The sequence below is a fragment of the Macaca thibetana genome, chromosome 18 (genome assembly GCF_024542745.1).
Source record: "Macaca thibetana thibetana isolate TM-01 chromosome 18, ASM2454274v1, whole genome shotgun sequence".
Lineage (NCBI taxonomy): Eukaryota > Metazoa > Chordata > Mammalia > Primates > Cercopithecidae > Macaca > Macaca thibetana.
The window spans coordinates 20,337,078-20,358,295 of NC_065595.1; positions in this window are offsets into that span (position 1 = coordinate 20,337,078).

Here is a 21,218-nt window from a genome sequence, read left to right on the forward strand (position 1 = left end):
TGTGCCTCTTTGTCTAAAGTACCCCTTTTAATAAGGATACCAGGCACTTTGGATTAGGGCTCACCCTAATGACTCATCGGAGCAACATCATTTACAAAGACCTTATTTCCAAGTAAGGTCAAATTCACAGGTGCTGGGGATTAGGCCTTCACCATCATTCAGATGGGACACAACTCAACCCACAACATGGGCCTAATGTTCATGTCATTTAAACCAGTTGCTATTTAGATGCCGCGTCTCCCAGCTTCTTCAGTCTCCAGAATCAGCTATTCTATTGCCTTTTTTGGGGGAGGGGATCTTGGGCCAGGCACGGTGGCTCATGCCTGTAATCCCAATACGTTGTGAGGCCAAGGCAGGCAGATCACCTGAGGTCAGGAGTTTGAGACTAGCCTGGCCAACATGGTGAAACCCCGTCTCTATAAAAAAATAGAAAAGTTGGGCGTGGTGGTGGGTGCTTGTAGTCCCAGCTACTCAGGAGGCTGAGGCAGGAGAATGGCTTGAACCTAGGAGGCAGAGGTTGCAGTGCACCGAGATTGCACCACTGCACTCCAGCCTGGGTGACGGAGCAAGACTCTGTCTCAAAAAAGGAAAAAAGAGAGATGGGGTCTCACTATGTTGCCCAGGTTTGTCTTGAACTTGTAGGCTTAAGCCATTCTCCAGCCTCAGCTTCCCAAAGTACTGGGATTACAGGTATGAGCCACTGCAACTCCTACCCCCCTACTTTTTTTTTTTTTTTGAGAAAAGAAAAAAATATTTGCTGCTAAACAAATTAACCCCATTTAAAAAAAAACAGCTGGGGGAAAAAAAATACCTGCAAAAATATGAATTAAAGAATGGCAGGGAAGTTGTTCTTTTTTCTTCTCCTGGACTTTAGAAAGTTTGGCTTCTGGACAGGCGCAGTGGCTCACTCCTGTAATCCCAGCACTTTGGGAGGCCGAGGTGGGCAGATCATGGCAGACCTCAGCTACAGAGATGTGATTCATTGTGCCTGGGTTGGAGGCCTGCGTTGTTTGAAAGCTCCCCAAGGCGATGCTAATGTACAGCCCAGGTTGAAGCGCCCAGCTCCAGACCAGGGGTCCCACACTCAGCATGCATCAGAATCACAGGACAGCTTGCTTGCTGGGCTCCATAGCCAGGTTTCTAGTGCAGTAGTTCAGGGATGGGGCCTAAGAATCTGCATTTCTAACATGCTCCCGGGTGGTCCAGGGAGCTCCTGGTCCCAGAGAGCACACTTTGAGGAGCACTTTGATCCTGTCTATGCCCGTTAGCCTTGGCATCAGCAGGGATTTGTGAGAAATGCAGAATTTTGGCCCCCACCTCAGAGCTGCAGAATAGAATCTGATTTTCACAAGATCCCCCGTTGATTCCGGTGTTTGAGAACCCCTGCTCCAGTCAATTCCGCTATCAGGGAACACATAATTTTATACAGGTTATACCTGGCACAACCTGACACACAGTAAAACACTCAAGGCCAGGCACAGTGGCTCAGGCCTGTAATCCCAGCGCTTTGAGAGGCTGAGGTGGGCAGATCACTTGAGCCCTGGAAGTCGAGACTGCAGTGAGCCATGATCACACTACTGCACTCCAGCCTCGGTGGTTGAGCAGACTCCATCTCTTTTTTTTTTTTTTTTTTGAGATGGTGTTTCACTCTTGTTGCCCAGGCTGGAGTGCAATGGCGCTATCTTGGCTCACTGCAAGCCCTGCCTCCTGAGTTCAAGCGATTCTCATGCCTCAGCCTCCTGAGTAGCTGGGATTACAGGCGTGTCCCACCACGACCAGCTAATTTTGTATTTTTAGTAGAGATGGGGTTTCACTATGTTGGTCAGGCTGGTCTCGAACGGCTGACCATAGGTGATCCACCTGCCTCTGCCTCCCAAGGTGCTGGGATTACAGGTGTGAGCCACCAAGCCTGGCCAGCAGACTCCATCTCAAAACAAAAACAAAAACAAAACAAACAACAATAACAAACAATAAATATTTGTAAAATGAACGAATGCCCATGAGCACATTGATTTTTATTCCTGTCCAGTGAGTGCTTTGATAGTGGTATCTAGAAGCCTGACTGTAGCATTACTTAAGCGGAACAACAGAACCCCATGGGAACTCCTACATGAAAGAGCCAGACATGGGCCCTGGGGAGAACACAATAATCACAGCACTCTTCCATCCCTAAGCCAAGAGTTCATGCGTCTATTTTGGGTCAGGTCAGTGCTCAGACCCCAGATATAAAATGCTGATTGAGAATCTGTTCCTGACATGAAGGAGCTTACGACCTAGGAATCCTGAAACGCTTCCTCAATTCTCGTTATGATCCCTCAAGCAAAATGTTAGCACAGTACAAGGGATAGCAGGAGGTGGAGTCACATAACCGTCACCATCGGGAGGGCCAACCCAGGGGTATCCTGAGAGCTTGACGGAGCACAGGGATAGCTGAAGAAGAGCAGTCAGTAGTCAGGAGGCCAAAGGGCAGGTGAGCAACATCTGGAGTGTGTGGCAGGTAGCGGGGCCGCCATCCAGGTGTCAGAAACAGGACTTCCTTTCTAGAACAGGCATTGACAAGAGCAGAACAAGGGGATTTTAGATGAGTGCTGGCTGGACATTCAAGACAGGGTGAGAGATGGAGACCCAGTGACCAGGACTGAAGAAAACAGAAGGGACCACATCTTGGGGATCAGATAGGAACTCAACTTTGGGCCTAGGGCACAAATAGGTTTTCAGGGCTAGACCTAGTGGCCAAGGAAGGAAGAAAAGAAGGAAAGAAAAGGATGGAAAGGAAGGGAGGGAGGGAGGAGGGAGCAAGGAAGGAGGAAAGGAAGGGAGGGAGGTAGAGGGAGAGGGAGGGAGGAGAGAAGGGAGAAAGAAAGAAAGGGATGGAGGGAGGAAGAGGGAGAGGGAGGAAGGAGAGAAGGGAGAAAGAAAGAAAGGGAGGGAGGGAGGAAGAGGGAGAGGGAGGGAGGAGAGAAGGGAGAAAGAAAGAAAGGGAGGGATGGAAGGAAGGAAGGAGAAAGGGAGGTAGGGAGGGATCAATCCTTAAAGAACTTTAGGGATGTTTTCTCATGCAACAAATACTCTGCTTCACTTTATTGATGAAGAAATGGAGGCTCGGCAGTTTCCTGAATTTCCCCCAGTCTCTAGGAACGCATCTAAATATTCCAGTTTGACTTTCACCTAAAGGGGGGCAGGCAGCAGGTGGTGTAAATGTGTATAATATGGCCTCTCAAGTAGTCTCTTCCTCTTCAGCTATCCTGTGCACTGCCAAGTGCTCAGGATACCCCTGGGTTGGCCTTCCCGATAGTGGCTGTTATGTGACACCACCTCCTGCCATTTCTTGTACCGTACTAACATTTTGCCTGAGTGGTCGTCACCAGAAATGATCAATGTGGTGTCCATTTCTGTATCTGTTGCTATTTTAACTAAGTTTAGAAAGTTCTCTGGGAGTTGCAAAGATAATTTTTGGAGGGCCTAGGGAACGTTGTGTCTTAGAGAGGCAGCCTCGTGAAGTGGTAAGCACTGTAAGGGGAGCTGAAGGTTGACACAGCCCAGGTGGTCAAGGGACACAAGACAAGAGCCTTCCTGCCTAACCCTTCATCATTGATGATTGGTCCACAAGAACCAATAAAGCATCTGGGAGCCTCTCCAAGCCACTTAGAATTACTGAGGGGCCAGCAGGCACCAGGCTTATAAATCTGTCTTTTATTATCTGGTTGGCTTAGCCGGGTCTCCAAAAGGAACAGTAAAAGTTTTATGATGTACTTTAACGAGCTGACTTTCAGAATCAGGCTTTGTCCTGGATGAAATTTCCGTAGTGGCAGTGGAGGTCAGCTAGATCTCCTAACCCTGCTCAGAGTCCATTTGTTGTTAGACTATTGATCAGAATCATTTTCTCATTCAAAACAGTGAAATGTCTTTTTCTTTGCGGGGGGCAGGAGGCAAGGAGGAACACGAGCATCTGCCCCACTCCCTAAATCTCTTAATATACATTGATATGCATAGACACACAGCCTTTTTTTTTTTTTTTTTTTTTTTAGATGGAGTCTTGTTCTGTTGCCCAGGCTGGAGTAGCAATTCTCCTGCCTCAGCCTCCAGAGTAGCCGGGATTACAGGAGCACACCACCACACCCTGCTAATTTTTGTATTTTTAATAAAGACAGGGTTTCACCAAGTTGATCAGGCTGGTCTCGAACTCCTGACCTCAGGTGATTCGCCCGCCTTGGCCTCCCAAAGTGCTGGGATTACAGGTGTGAGCCACCACTAAAATTCACGTTTTAGATAGAAAATGTAACACTAGTGCCTAAACAGTCAGGTTACTGTTGAAAATGTGCTTTGTCATTGTCTATTGGTCTGAGTAATCTACGAGTTTATCTGCCCAAAAGCAAATTCTAGTATCATTTTATCACTGGTTCAATTTACAAGCTATAAAAAACACTGATGCTCTCATTAGTTCATGCTACAGAAAAAAATTTGTTAAAAATAATTATAAACCGTAAAAGCCCACTTTTAAAAGAAGCTGATCTAAAACTTCTATATCCAGGTAAGGGTGGTTCCTGTCTGGGTTGTCCTCATGGCTCAGTCAATGCTATCATTGCCAAGAAAGTTCTGGAAACTTTTCTGAGCCCAGAGTTTATTCTTTGGATATCCTCTAGGGTGACAAACGTTTTTCCTTTGGAGCTTTGCTTTCCGTAAACAACTTGGAGTTTATTCTTTCAGGAACGCGGGTGCTCCATCTGGGCAACGCTGTTTGGATCTAAAACCCAGTTTTGACCCAGAGGATGCGTTTTCTTATGCGGTTTGTAAATACATTCTGAAAGCCACCCCAGAAGAGTTTCAAACGTGTTTTAAACAAAGTAAAAATCACAGGTAAAAAATAGAGCTTCCCAAAGCGGCTGTTTTAAAGTGATATTAATCTGGTAGAAATCACAATGCATTTTTAAAATAAATCCATGTGATTTTATAGCCATGACTCAGATACATAAACTTCTGAAGGTGAAAATGCTTTAGGGAGAGATAAAGAAAACTTTAAAATGGTTTACTTTTCAAGTACATGCTTAGGGGAAAAAGAATTATATTGCCTTCCCCACCATGCACGAAAGAGTGAGATGAGAACTATTCCATCTCTCCCAAAGCTGCTGTTCTGCAGAGAGACTTACAGAAGAGTTGAGAACAGAAATGAGAATAACGCAGAATTGGTGATGACCAGGAGGCTTGTAACTCAGTTTATGATTTGGGAACCATGTTATTCTCCTCCATCATTCAACACCATCTTTCCCCTACAAAAGCACGTATGCCGGTAACCTAAAGATCCAACAATTGTGACTTTAACATCATGGATAGTCCAGACCCCGAATAAAACATAGAATGGCTTGCATTTATATGTTGCTCTTTGTTTTCCTTTTTTTCTTTTTTTTTGAGACAGAGTCTCGTTTTGTCACCCAGGCTGCAATGCAGCGACATGATCCCGTCTCACCGCAGCCTCCGCCTCCCAGGTTCAAGTGATTCTCATTCCTCAGCTTCCCAAGTGGCTGGGACTACAGGCGCCAGCTGCCACGCTCAGCTAATTTTTGTATTTTTTGTAGAGAAGGGGTTTAACCATGTTGGTCGGGCTGGTCTTGATCTCCTGACCTCAAGTGATCCACCCGCCTTGGCCTCCCAAAGTGCTGGGATTACGGGCGTGAGCCACCGTGCGCAGCCACTTGAGGTTTTTTACAGAAGTTTCTTGTATGATTCTTCTGAGAAGTGGGCAGAACAAGGTTTTCCCCCCTTTAAAGATGGAGGTTTTAATTTTGTTTTTGTTTGTATTTATTTATATGCATTTATTTAGAGACGGGGTCTCACTCTTTTCACCTAGACTGCAGTGGTGTGATCATAGCTCACTGTAGCTCCAGCTCCTGGGCTTGAGTGATCCTCCCGCCTCAGACTTCCAAGCAGCTGGGACCACAGTCCAACACCACCATGCTTGGCTAATTTTTTCTTTTTCTTTTTTTCTTCTTCTTTTTCTTCTTCTTTTTTTTTTTTTTTTGGTGTCCTCTCTGAGACACAAACCAGCTAATTTTTAAAAAGACTTTTTGGCCAGCTGTACTAGCTCACACCTGTAATCCTAGCGCTTTGGCAGGCCAAGACAGGCCCATCACTTGAGCTCAGGAGTTTGAGACCAGCCCGGGAAACATGGTGAAACCCCTTCTCTACCCCCACCCCCCACCGCAAAAAAAAAATTAGCCTGGCGTGGTGGCCCGGGATTGTAGTCCCAGTTATTTGGGAGGCTGAGGCGGGAGGATGGATTGAGCCCAGGAGTTCAAGGCTGCAGCGATCAGTGATTGTACCACTGCACTCCAGCCTGGGTGACAGAGCGAAACTCTGTCTCAGAAAAAAAAAGGTTTTCTAGAAACAGGGTCTCCCTATGTTGCCCAGGCTGGTCTCCCACTCCTGGCCTCAAGTGATCCTCCGCCTTAGCCTCCCATAGCATAGTGCCCGGCTAAGATGGGGATATTGAAGCACAGAGAGCAGCTGACACACACTTAGGCACCTGGGTCCTATTAACTCCTAGCTCAGGCTTCCTTCATGGCTATATGTGCTTCTAGAATTGAACTAAAATCAGCACAGAACTATGCATTCCTAAGTTTGCACTGAAGTATGGTATACTTATAACTTATTATGAAATCTTTTAGACCTCATGCTGCACAGTGGACATTCGTAACCATGCCATCCAGCTGAACAATTAACCTTTTCAAGCTAGGGTTTAAGTTTCCTTTCCCCCTGCCCATCCAGTCTCTTCCCTTGCTTCCCCACAGGTCACCACTCTCCTGTGTGAGGTGTTTAACATTTCAGCTGTGCTTTCTGCGTGAAGACAATTGGCTTGTGGCTCCAGTGGCGCAATCGGTTAGCGCGCGGTACTTATAAGACAATTGGCTTGGGCTTTGGCGTAAAGGATCTAAGGTATAACAGATCTTCTGAGAAGTGGTAACCCCTGCTGCCCACCTGCCTCTCTCCTGAGTTGAGTGGGACTGGGGGCAGGTGGGGAGTGAAATGAGGCTTGCACAGAGGAAAGACCAGTTAGCCAACCAGTATTGTATGACGTCACAGTTGATCAGGTGAGATAGCAAAGGGAAATTCTTCCTCCCTGAGTACTAAATTGGAGTCTCTTTTCCCAACAGTTTCATTGTTTCCCTGAAAGCACGTGGAGCAGAGTGAAGTAAGTGAATTGTTTTCTTGGAGCCCCTCACTTTTCCCTTCGTGTTCCCTTACCTTTGGATACCCTCCCTCACCCTGGTGTCAAGGCTCCATCTTGGAACCCATATGGTCCTCAAGGGGACCCAGTAAGAGCCCTAGCTGCCTGGGGTCTCCATGTCTGCTCACACCAGGCTCCCTTTCCAGCAACCAGCCAGGCCTTGCTTGCTTTCTTGCTTTGCTTTCTCACTTTGCTCTCTCGCTTTCTTTCTCTCTTCTCACTCTCTTGCCCTGGCTGGAGTACAGTAGCACGATCTCGGCTCACTGCAACCTCCATCTCCTGGGTTTAAGCAATTCTCCTGCCTCAGCCTCCCAAGTAGCTGGGACTACAGGTGAGGGCCACCACGCCTGGCTGATTTTTGTATTTTTAGTAGAGACGGGGGTTTTCCCATGTGGGCCAGGCTAGTTTTGAACTTCTGGCCTCAAGTGATTCACCCATCTCGGCCTCCCAAAGTGCTGGGATTACAGGCTCGAACTACCGCCCTGGCCCTTGCTTTCTGTTTTCTGTCCCCACTGGACAGTACCAGCTCAGATTCATTCCTGCTGTGACTTCCAAAGCGATAATTTTGTAAACTAAGCTGTGATGAAGGGAAGGGATTAAGGAGATACCAGAAAAGGGATATTTGTGGATTTGAACTGCAGTTTATGCTTTTGCTTTCCATGCCTCGCAGGGATGTTTTGACCAGAGGGAATTTCCCTGCCCAGGGCAGAGAACAGCCCCAGGGCAGGGGTGGAGGCAGAGATCTTTGTATGTAAATAGGGCTTCCTGATCTAGGTCCACCCTGGGAGGGGGGGTGGCTCAGGCTTCACACTCAGGAATGGCCTCAAATTGGAATCCTTGATGTTCTCTCCAAATAAGATTAAATCATCCCCAAAGCTACTGAAAGATATTCTTCATACAGCTTCAAACCTATGTCTGTTAGCAGACTACATAGCATATCAGGAACCATAGACCGATTGTTTTTGGGTTTTTTGTTTGTTTTTGTTTTGAGAAAGAGTCTTGTTCTGCTGCCCAGGCTGGAGTACAGTGGTGCGATCTCAGCTCCATGCAACTTCTGCCTCCTGGGTTCAAGCAATTCTCCTGCTCAGCCTCCCTAGTAGCTGGGATTACAGGTGCACACACCACGCCCAGCTAATTTTTGTATTTTTGGAAGAGACGGGGTTTCACCATGTTGGCCAGGCTGGTCTCGAACTCCTGATCTCAAGTGATCTGCCTGCCTCGGCTTCCCAAAGTGCTGGGATTACAGGCGTGAGTCACCGTGCCTGGCTCCTGTTGTTTTTTGTTTTTAATTTTCTAGCAGTCATACTTTATTTTGTGAGCGTTTTTAATTGATGCATAACAGATGTATGTTTATAGTCTATGTAATTAGTTTTTGATTGTGAGAGTCTCTTTTACTATAATATATTGTATGCTGTCCTTTTTTTTTTCTTTTTTTTTTCTAAGAGTCTTGCTCTGTCACCCAGGCTGGAGTGCAGTGGCAAGATCGCAGCTCACCGCAACCTCTGCCTCCCACGTTCAAGCAATTCTCCTGCCTCAGCCTCTGCAGTAGCTGGGATTACAGGTGCCCACTACCACACTCAGCTAATTTTTGTATTTTTAGCAGAGACGGGATTTCACCATGTATTTTTGTTTTAAAGGCATTCATTTGTTAAATATGAACATTTAAAATATATTGTGAGTTTGGAATTTATTTCTCAACTTTTTATTTATTATTATTTTTAGAATATCTTAGAATTGTTCATTTGCTTTATCCAACAATGCACACACATCAGTCTCAGAATAACAATATTAAATAGACTTACTCCAATATAATTACTGAAAACGTTAAAAAAAACACTTTGCTTTTGTTCTTACCATTCTTTCACCATTTTAAGAGGTGCACATTGACAGATCATAAAACCATTATATACCGTACTCTCTTTTTTTTTTTTTTTTTGGGACAGAGTCTTGCTCTGTTGCCCAGGCTGAAGTGCAGTGGTGGGATCTCGGCTCACTGCAACTTCTGCCTCCTGGATTCAAGTCATTGTCCTGCCTCAGCCTGGGACTACAGGCATGTGCCATCATGCCCAGCTGATGTTTGTATTTTTAATAGAGAAGGGGTTTCACCATGTTGACCAGGCTGGTCTTGAACTCCTGACCTCAGGTGATCTGCCCACCTTGGCCTCCCAAAGTGCTGGGATTACAAGTGTGAGCCACCACACCCAGCCTACTGTACTCTCTTCTTTTGAAATCTCGTATTATCCTTGTCCTACAATTAACTATGTAGTTAATGCTCAATACCTATCCTTACATCATTGTCTCTATAGACATTTTAATTTTTCCCAACTTTTTATTTTGAAAAATTGAGAATCTCCAGAAGAGTTGAAAGATATTACAATGAGGCTGGGCTCACACTTGTAATCCTAGCACTTTGGGAAGCTGAGGCAGGAGGATTGCTTGAGCCCAGGAGTTCAAGGCTGCAGTGAACTAGGGTTTGCCACCGCGCTCCAGCCTGAGCGACAGAAACCCTCTCTCTTAAAGAAGAAGAACCGTAGTATAATGAATATATCCTTCACCAAATTTACCAGTTGTTAACATTTTATAAATTTTCTTTATTTCTGTCTCTATTTCTATATATATGGAAACACACACACACACATCATTTTTCTTGCTAAATAATCAAGTTGCAGAAATCATAGCACTTCACTCCAAAATACTTCAGCAAGCATCTCCTGAGAATAAGAACATTGTTCTAGTAATGAAAATGTTGTCATGGCCGGTTGCAGTGGCTCACACCTGTAATCTCAGCACTTTGGGAGACTGAGGCAGGTGGATCACCTGGGACCAGGAATTCAAGAACAGCCTGGCCAACATGGTGAAACCCCGTCTCTACTAAAAATACAAAAATAGCCAGCTGTGGTGGTTCACGCCTGTAATCCCAGCTATTCGGGAGGCTGAGGCAGGAGAACTATTTGAACCCGGGAGGCGGAGGTTGCAATGAACTGAGGTCATGCCACTGCACTCCAGCCTGGGCGACACACCAAGACTCCATCTTAAAAAAAAAAAAAAAGTTAGGTGGGGTGCAGTGGTTCACACCTGTAATCCCAGCATTTTGGGAGGCCGAGGTGGGCGGATCACGTGATCAGGAGATCGAGACCATCCTGGCCAACACGGTGAAACCCCGTCTCTACCAAAATACAAAAAATTAGCCAGGCGAGGTAGCGGGCGCCTGTAGTCCCAGCTCCTCGGGAGGCTGAGGCAGGAGAATTGCTTGAACCCGGGAGGCGGAGGTTGCAGTGAGCAAAGATTGCGCCACTGCACTCCAGCCTGGCGACACAGTGAGACTCTGTCTCAAAAATAAATAAATAGACTGGGCGCGGTGGCTCAAGCCTGTAATCCCAGCACTTTGGGAGGCCGAGACGGGCGGATCACGAGGTCAGGATATCGAGACCATCCTGGCTAACACGGTGAAACCCCGTCTCTACTAAAAATACAAAAAAACTAGCCGGGCGTGGTGGTGGCGCCTGTAGTCCCAGCTACTCGGGAGGGTGAGGCAGGAGAATGGCGTGAACCCGGGAGGCGGAGCTTGCAGTGAGCTGAGATCTGGCCACTGCACTCCAGCCTGGGCGACAGAGCGAGACTCCGTCTCAAAAAAAAAAAAAAATAAAATAAAATAAATCATAAATAAAAAATTAGTTGGGCGCGGTGGCGCACACCTGTAATCCCAGCTACTTGGGTGGCTGAGGCAGGAGAATCGCTTGAACCCAGGAGGCAGAAGTTACAGGGAGCCAATTGGCACCACTGCACTCCAGCCTGGGCGACAGAGCGAAACCCTGTCTCAAAAAAACAAAACAAAACAAAAAAGGACGTGTTATCACAGCTTGTTAAAAATTGACATACAGTCTCTGTTGTCTGTTATACAGTCCATATTCAAGTGACCCCGGTTATCTTTAAGACTCAATAAAAAATGTACATATTACATTTGGTTGTTAGGTCTCTTTAATCTCTTGTCACCAAAAACAGTTCTTCCCTACCTTGTTTTCTGTTTTGGTGAGCAATGACTCTTTTGAAGAGTCCAGGACAGCTCTTGTGCAGTGTTCCGCATTCTGAGTCTGACTCCTCATGAATAAGTTCAGGACAAACCATTTTTTCAGCAAGCATTCTTCGCAGGTGACACTGTACACTTTCTATTGCATCATATTGGAAGGCACAAGGTATCAGGTTACTCTACTGTTGGAGAGGTTGTGGTTACCTAGATCGGGCAGTTTCTTCTGGAATTTAGAAATCTTTAGGTTTCTTCTCTATCAAGGTACACTTCCCCCTCTTGTGGCTAATAATCTGTAGGGTGATGCCGTGAGGCTATGTGAAAATCCTCTTTTCCAGCTGTCTTTCACCAGTAGTTTTAGCATTCATGGATGCCTTTGGGGGAATCAATTACTATGTCAAGGATTGCAAAATGGTAATTTATAATGAGAACTGTAACTCATTCCCTTTCCATTTACTAACTGCTTTCTCCTTTTTGCTCTTTCTCTTTTGTGTATTAGTGGGCTCACTGACTCTTTTTTTTTTTTTTCGAGACAGGGTTTTACTCTTTCACCAGGCTGGAGTGTAGTGGCCGATCACAGCTCACTGCAGCCTTGACTGCCTTGGGCTCAGGTGATCCTCCCATATCAGCTTCCCAAATAGCTGGGACTACAGGCATAAACCACCACACCCGGCTAATTTTTGTATTTTTTGGGTAGAGGCTGGGTTTTACCATGTTGACCAGGCTGATCTCTAACTTCTGGCCTCAAGTGATCCACCCACCTTGGGAAAGACCTCCCAAAATGCTGGGATTACAGGCATGAGTCACAGCGCCCAGCCTATTTAACAGACTTTCAATTTGTGAATAGTTTTACCCTTAAAGGAAAATTGGTAAGATAGTACAGGCAGTGCCCATACAGCCCACATCTCATTTCCCTTAATATTAACACATTAGTACGACACATTTGTTATAATTAATGAACCCATATTGGTACATTATCATTAACTGAAGTCCACACTTTATTTTGATTTCCTCAATTTTTCCCTAATGTCTTTTTTCTTTTCCAGGATGCCACCCTACATCTAACCATTGCGTCTCCTCAGGCTCCCCTTTGTTGTGACAGTTTCTCAGACTTGCCTTGTTTTTTTGTTGTAGTTGTTTTTTTTGTTTTGTTTTGTTTTGTTTCTTTCAAGATGGAGTCTCACTTGTTCACCCAGGTTAGAGTGCTGTAGTGGCATGATCTTGGCTCACTGCAACCTCTGCTCCTTGGATTCAAGCGATTCTCCTGCATCAGCCTCCCGAGTAGCTTGGATTACAGACATCCGCCACCATGCCCAGCTAATTTTTTGCATTTTTAGTAAAGATGGGGGTTTCACCATGTAGGCTAGGCTGGTCTCGAACTCCTGACCTCAAGTGATCCACCCACCTTAGCCTCCCAAAGTGCTGGGATTACAGGCATACCAGCCTGTATGGTCAGAGATTTTTGTAAAATGTCCCTCAGTTTGGATTTGTCTGATGTTCTTTCTCATGATTAGACTGGGGTAATGGGTTTTGGTGAGGATACCAGGGGATAAAATGCCCCTGGAATCACATTACATCTAAGGCACATACTGCCAGCAAGTGGAGAGACCTGCCACAGCTTCTTAAGTATCTACATAAAGTGTTTCGAATTCATCTGCTGGGGGGGATTTGTCTCTTCTCCCCCATTTGTTTATCTATTCAATCATATACTTATGTAAGTATGGACTCATGTAATACCTGGGGTTATAATCCTATAGTAATGTGTTTATCGTATTGTTCAAATTGCTTGAGCTCCAGCCTGGGCAACATAGTGAAACTCTGTCTCTACAAAAAGTACAAAAGGCCGGGTACAGTAGCTCATGCCTGTAATCCCAGCACTTTGAGAGGCCGAGGCAGGTGGATCACGAGGTCAGGAGTTTAAGACCAGCCTGGGCAACATGGTGAAACCTCGTCCCTACTAAAAATACAAAAATTAGCTGGGAACAGTGGCACGCGCCTGTAATCCCAGCTACTCGGGAGGCTGAGGCAGGAGAATCGCTTGAGCCCAGGAGGCGGAGATTGCAGTGAGCCGAGATTGTGCCATTGCATTCCAGCCTGGGTTACAGAGTGAGACTCCATCTCAAAAACAAACAAACAAACAAACAAACAAAAAAAAAGAGAGAGAAAATTAGCCGAGTGAGGTGGCCCACATGTGTAGTTCCAGTTACTTGGGAGACTAAGGCAGGAGAATGGCTGGAGCCCAGGAGATGGAGGCTGCAGTGAGCTGTGATCGTACTACTGCACTCCAGCCTGGGCTATAGAGTAAGGCCCTGCGTCAAAAACCAAAACAAAACAAAACCCCAAAATTGCAGATTGCTCCGACTCGGTCATTGGGAGCTTTTCAGCTGGCTCCTGCGTTCCTTTGGCACACCCCGTCATTGCAGTATTTTTGGTTAGTTTTTTCTTTTAAGCATGTCCTTACTTTTTGGCACTACAAGATGCTCTAGTCTCTGTGTATATTTTCTTTTTTTGTGTGGGGGAAGTGGGGACAGAGTCACCACACCTGGCTAATTCTTTGTATTTTTCAATACAGATGGGGTTTCGTCATGTGGGCCAGGCTAGTCTCAGACTCCTGGCTTCAAGTGATCTGCACACCTCGGCCTCCCCATGTGCTGGGATTACAGGCATGAGCCACCGCACCTGGCCTCATCATGTATATTTCCTGCCCTAGCCCTAGAGTCAGCCATTTCTTCAAGGACCTCTGTTTCCTTTTACTGGGGGATACTAGAAAGAAACCAAGATCAGGGTGCTAGGTGTGCCTATTGCTCCTGGAATGTCATTACTTCTGGGCCATCTTCCCTGAGAAAGCAAAGAAACATAAGTAAGTACATGAACCTGAGCATACACACCCATCTTTAAGAATTTCTATATGGAATTGCTATATGTGTATAAGCTAAACATGAGTTCACAGCATCTCCAACTCCAATCCAGGACCATGTGGATCATTCTAGCCTCTCCTTGTTCATCTGTAACTTCCTTCTCCAACAGGGTGGAACCTGGATCCCACAATCTGCCATCTACTTACTTAAGTGCTTGTTAATTTTTTTTTTTTTTTTTTTTTTTTTAGATGGAGTCTCGCTGTGTCGCCCAGGCTGGAGTGCAGTAGCGTGATCTTGGCTCACTGCAAGCTCCATCCCCCAGGTTCACGCCATTCTCCTGCCTCAGCCTCCCAAGTAGCAGGGACTACAGGCGCCCGCCACCACGCCCGGCTAATTTTTTGTATTTTTAGTAGAGACGGGGTTTCACCATGTTAGCTAGGATAGTCTCAATCTCCTGACCTTGTGATCGGCCTGCCTCGGCCTCCCAAAGAGCTGGGATTACAAGCGTGAGCCACCGCGCCCAGCCCGTTTATTTTTAAATTAAAATATTAGTACCATCACTGCCATTATTCTCTCTGATGCCCTAATTGTCTCAAATCTGGCCAGTGGGATCCCTTTCAACCTTTTCCTCTTCCACATCTCCATCAGTCTTCAATCACAGCTCACTATTTTCTGGCATAAGCAGATATTCTAGAAATCAACTGTCTCTTCAAAGATTCCTAATTTCTTTTTTTTTCCTAATTCCTTTTAATAGGGAAGTTGATGTGTTTAGAGAGTAAGAACTGGGTACCTAGTTTGCTAATTGCCACTGGGTTTTTAGTGCACCTAGGCCATTTGAGTGGACAGAGGTCATTATATCTACATAATTAATTTTTACTGATACTTCCAATCATACCCAAATTGAACACTGGGGACAGAATTATGTAGTGTCTGAGAAAATCCATAGAGAAATGATGCACAATTGTCTCATTTCTATGAGAATAGTCTATAGGAATACATTTTGTTTTTCCTTTTCTTCCCCCGCTTTCCTTCCTTTTTTATTCTTTCATGAACTTCAGGCCTAGAATTGAGTTAATCCTTCTTCTCATTCATAGTTCGTTATCAGCACAAGGTATGCAACGCACATTTGTTTATTTTTCTCCTTCATACCACCCAGCCACCCAAGTGATCTTTTATTACCTAAATCAGATCATGCCACTCCTTCACTCTCAACCCTCCCATGCTTCCCATCATACTTGGAGCAAAACCCCAAATTCCTGCCATGGCCACCAAGGCCTTGCAGAACCTTGCTCCTGGTTACCCTCCAACATTTTCCTCCTCTGTCTCTCTCTCCTTTCCAGCCACTCTGGCCTCATTGTTCTTCAACTTACCAGACATGTTCCAGCCCCAAGGCCTGTACATGGAATACGCTTCCTCTGTCTCCAGGCAGCTCCCTCCCTTCTGCATCCAGACCTCTGTTCGTATTCCCCCTACCCTACCCCAAAGTAGCTCTCTCCATTGCCCTCTCTGTACTTCTGTGTTTGATTCTCCTTCCTGGCACTTGTCACTCCCCACCTTGTATTGGTCAACTGTTTTATTGTCTATATTCCACATGAGAATGTTAAGCAACACAAAGGCAGGACTTAGATTTATTCCGTTTATTCACTGCTGTTTTCCCAGCCCCTAGAACCAGTGACTGGTGCATAGAACAGGCTTCATCACTCCATGTGGAGCGGGTTCCCACTTGCATTCTCCTCTCCCCAGTTTAGCACCCGTTCAAATAAGGTATGTTCTCATATATAAGCTTATAAAATGCTTAGTACTGTATTTATGATGTCCATGTAGATTTGTTTGGGAGGACAGTTATCAGTTTGGGAAAATCTCATCCCTGCCTAGCTGTGGTTTAAGTGCCACTCACTAAGAAGTGAAGGTGGGAGTTGGGCTCCACCCCTCTTGGATTAATAATTAAGAAGTTCGTTTTGTCGGAAGAGAGGGAAAGAAAGCAGGAGAGTGTGGCCGGGCGCAGTGGCTCATGCCTGTAATCCCAGCACTTTGGGAGGCTGAGGCGGGCGAATCACAAGGTCAGGAGATCGAGACCATCCTGGCCAACATGGTGAAACCCCGTCTCTACTAAAAATACAAAAATTAGCTGGGTGTGGTGGCTTGTGCCTGTAATCCCAGCTACTCAGGAGCCTGAGGCAGGAGAACCGCTTGAAACAGGGAGCTGGAGGTTGCAGTGAGCCGAGATTGTGCCACTGTGCTCCATCCTGGTGACAGAGCAAGACTCTGTCTCAAAAAAAAAAAAAAAAAAAAAAAAAAAAGACAAAAAGCAGGAGAGTGTGACTAGAGGTGTAAGGGGACTTAGTGTCAAAGAGAATTTTTTTGGCTGGGCATGGCTCACACCTGTAATCCCAGCATTTTAACAGGCCTAGGTGGGAGGATCACTTAAGGCCAGGAGTTGGAGGCCAGCCTGGGCAACATAAAGAGACCCCTGTCTCCACACACACACACACACACACACACACACACACACACAAATTAAGAGTGTTTTTTCTTTATTGGATGTGTTCATCTGATCCAAGGCTCTGGAAAGGAAGCTAGAGGAAACACTTTTTATTCAGCCTTTTGGGAGGAGGAATGAAGGAGGCAGTGTATCCATCCTCAGGTAGACGGGAGATGCAGCCAAAACATCTTAATGGAGAAAGGGCTCTGCTGATGACAGCAGCTTAGCAGCCGTGTAAGGACCCGCCTCCTAGTTTAAAAAACTCGAATCTACTTTTTTACTTTTTTCAAGATAGGTTCTGGCTCTGTTGCCCAGGCTGGAGTGCAGTGGCACCATCTTGGCTCACTGCAACCTCTGCCTTTCTGTTTCAGGCAATTCTCCAGACTCAGCCTCCTGAGTAGCTGGGATTACAGGCACACACCACCACGTCCTGCTAATTTTTGTATTTTTTGTAGAGATAGAGTTTTGCCATGTTGGCCACGCTGGTCTCGAACTGGCTCAAGCATTCTGCCCGCCTTGCTCTCCCAAAGTGCTGGCGTGAGCCATTGCACCCGGCCTACATTTTCTTATTATAGTAGATTGTCTTTTATACTGAGTTTCTGTCTCTTAGGTGGCAGATTGCAATTAACTAAAGTATTACTTTGGACTTGATGTAGAGACAATATGCTATCTGCAATGTACTTAATCTTTTATTTATTTATTTAGTTAGTTAGTTAGTTTTTGAAATGGAGTCTTACTCTGTGGCCCAGGCTGGAGTGCAATGGCGTGATCTTGGCTCACTGCAACCTCCGCCTCCCGGGTTCAAGCAATTCTCCTGCCTCAGCCTCCTGACTAGCTGGGATTACAGGTGCCTACCAGCATGCCCACCTAGTGTTTTGTATTTTTAGTGGAGACTGGGTTTCACCATGTTGGCCAGGCTGGTCTGAAACTCCTGACCTCAAGTGATCTGCCCACCTCGGCCTCCCAAAGTGCTGGGATTACAGGCGTGAGCCATCGTGCCCTACCTGTTTTGAGAAATTTTTGAGGTTATTAGAACATCTCTAGAGATTACCCAGATACTACAAATATAGACAAAGGTATTCCTGCTTATCATTCTAAACCACATCTCAAAGCAGGACAACCATACTAATGTGCTAATTGTGATCCGTGGGTGCTAATGCTTATCCTCCGTTAGGCCTGTTGTCCCAGCCCGATTATTAACATCGCCTCCCTGTTAATTGAGCGACTCAATTTAGGATTATGTTTCTGCAGCATCTCCGCCCTCTAGTGGCAAAATAGTGTCAGTAGACGAAGTGGAGAAAAGTAGGCTTTTGTGCAATACACTCAGGAACCAAAAAGTATCCCCTTCAGAGTGTAAAACTAGAGCTGCAAAAGAGATATCCAGTCTCCTAAGCACCTGGAGGACATGATGAGATCACTCAACTCATCGCAACAAAACGAGATGGGACCCTCACAAATAGGTTTTTTCGATTGGTTTTTGTTTATATTTTTACTTATTGACGTAATTTAAAATACTACCAAAACTAGGCCTGGCATGGTGGCTCACACCTGTAATCCCAGCGCTTTGGGAGGCCGAGGCGGGCAGATCACGAGGTCAGGAGTTCAAGACCAACCTGGCCAACATGGTGAAACCCCATCTCTACTAAAAATACAAAAATGAGCAGGGCGTGGTGGCAGGCACCTGTAATCCCAGCTAGTCGGGACACTGAAGCAGGAGAATCGCTTGAACCTGGGAGGCAGAGGTTGCAGTGAGCGGAGATGGTGGCTACTGCACTCCAGCCTGGGTGACAGAGCGAGACTCTGTTTCAAACATAAATAAATAAATAAAATAAAAATTATCCAAACCCAAGAGAGGCATATGAAAAATGAGCACACAAGCATGATTGCTGGTAGTATAAAGAGGAATAACTTTTCAGGAGGACACTTTGCCATTAGGTTTCAAAATGTGATAGTACTGTTGACGGCATAATCCCACCATTGGGAGTTTATGTGAAGAGTATGTTTATCAAGAAGCAAAAGATATAGAAGCAAAAGATTCAGAGTTTAAAGGGTAAGAATTTGAAAACAACCAGTGTTCCCAAATGAAGAACTGATTAAATAAATAGGCTCATCCATACAATGGAATATTACAGATCTATATTTATTGACCATCAATACATTGTTGAGTAGAAACAGAAGACAATGGAATTGTATAAATATTGTAATTCCACTTATACAAATGAGGGTCTGTGTGTGCTTACGTAGATATGTATATATGTATACTCACAGGAAGACATTTGAAAGAATGGATGTTAGAATGTTCATAGTGGCTACTTCTAGATGATTGAATCACAAGTAATTTTTATCATCTTTTCATATTTTTTGAATAAATAATTATTCCTTTTTAAATTATTTTATTTTATTTTATTTTTGAGAGTCTCGCTGTATCACCCAGGCTGGAGTGTAGTGGCATGATCTCAGCTCACTGCAAGCTCTACCTCCCAGGTTCAAGCAATTCTTCTGCCTCAGGTTCCTAACTAGCTGGGATTACAGGCATGCGCCACCACGACTGGCTAATTTTTGTATTTTTAGTAGAGACAGGGTTTCACCATGTTGGTCAGGCTGGTCTCAAACTCCTGACCTCAGGTGATCCGCCCACCTCAGCCTCCCAAAGTGTTGGGATTACAGGCATGAGCCACAGTGCCTGGCCAATTGTTTTTTTTTTGGAGATGGAGTCTCGCTCTGTTACCCAGGCTGGAGGGCAATGGCGCGATCTCAGCTCACTGCAAGCTCCACCTCTCGGGTTCACGCCATTCTCCTGCCTCAGCCTCTGGAGTAGCTGGGACTACAGGTGGCCTCCACCAAACCCAGCTAATTTTTTTTTTTTGTATTTTTAGTGGAGACGGGGTTTCACATATTAGCCAGGATGGTCTTGATCTGCTGACCTCATGATCCGCCTACCTTGGCCTCCCAAAGTGCTGAGATTACAGGCGTGAGCCACCGCATCTGGCCAATTATTCTTTTTATTTAAAAAATTTCTATATTCAAAATCAAACAAAATAAAAGAAATTGGTTAAATTATAAAATAAACAAAAGCACCTCTTTTCTCCTTAAACAAAAGCCATACTGAAATAGTACGAAGCAATTAAAAAGGAGTGAACCACCAGTGCATGGCACAACTTCCTAAGTCTCAAAAGTGTCATGTTGTGTGATATAAGCCAGATGCAAAAGAGTACATACTATGCGTTTCCATTTAAGTCTAAGAGGAGAAATGAATCTATATTGACAGTGAGCAGATCAGGGGGTGGTGCCTAGGTAGGGCATTAACTTAAAATAGGAGTGTGGACATTTTAGGGGGAGGGATGGAAACATTCTATATCTTGATTGGAGAGTGGCTACATAGACTCTGTGTGTGTGTGTGTGTGTGTGTGTGTGTGTGTGTATTTTGAGACAGGGTATCACTCTGTGGCCTGGGCTGGAATGCAGTAGTGTGATCACAGCTCACGGCAACCTCGACCTCCCAGGCTCAGGTGATCCTCCTACCTCAGCCTTCCAGGTAGCTGGGTCTACTGGCACATGCTACCATGCCCAGCTAATTTTTTGTATTTTTTATGGAGACAGGGTCACACTATGTTGCCCAGGCTGGTCTGGAACTCCTGGGCTCAAGTAATCCACCAGCCTTGGCCTCCCAAAGTGCTGGGACTACAGGTGTGAGCCACCATGCCCAGCCCTGGAGTGTATGTTTTTAAAACTTTATCAAACCCTATACTTCAGTTGGGTCCATTTGATAACACACTAAAGCAAGGCTGCTCACCCACAGGTTGTATCCCTGTCGCTCAAGCAGATAGTGCAATTCACTTGAAATCCCTGAACTCGGGATGGGCGTTTTGGGCAAGGTGGGCCTTGGACAAGCTTGTGAAGTCAGCAAGATTTGCACTTCCCAACTCAGTCCCTCCTCCTCCGACGCTATCCATGACTTTAGGCAATACTTTATTTTGTGCTCCCTAATAAAAAATATCCTGAGAGTTTTCATTTGGAGAAATCTGAAAATTCTTATTGTTAGCTTAACATTTTATACTGCCCAGAGATGTTTGTACATATATATTTTTTTTCTTTTTCTTTTTGAGACAGGGTTACGGTCATGCTGGAGTGCAGTGGTGTGAACAGGGTTCACTGTAGGCTTGACTTTCTGGACTCAAAAGATCCTCCTCCCTCAGTCTCCCATATAGCTGGGACCACAGGTGCACATCACTGCACCCGGCTAGTTTAAAATTTTTTTTTTGTAGAGAGAGGCTTTCACCATGTTGCCCAGGCTGGTCTCCCACCTCAGCCTCCCAAAGTGCTGGGATTACAGCTGTGAGCCAGCACTCCCAGCTCTATTTGTTGTTGTTGTTGTTGTGAGACAGAGTCTCCCTCTGTCATCCAGGTTGGAGTGCAGTGGTGTGATCTCGGCTCATTGCAAGCTCTGCCTCCCGGGTTCAAGTGATTCTCCAGCCTCAGCCTCCTGAGTAGCTGAGATTACAGGGGCATGCCACCATACCTGGCTAATTTTGTATTTTTGCTAGAGATGGGGTTTCACCATGTTGAACAAGCTGGTCTCGAACTCCTGACCTCTAGTGATCTGCCCGCCTCGGCCTCCCAGAGTGCTGAGAT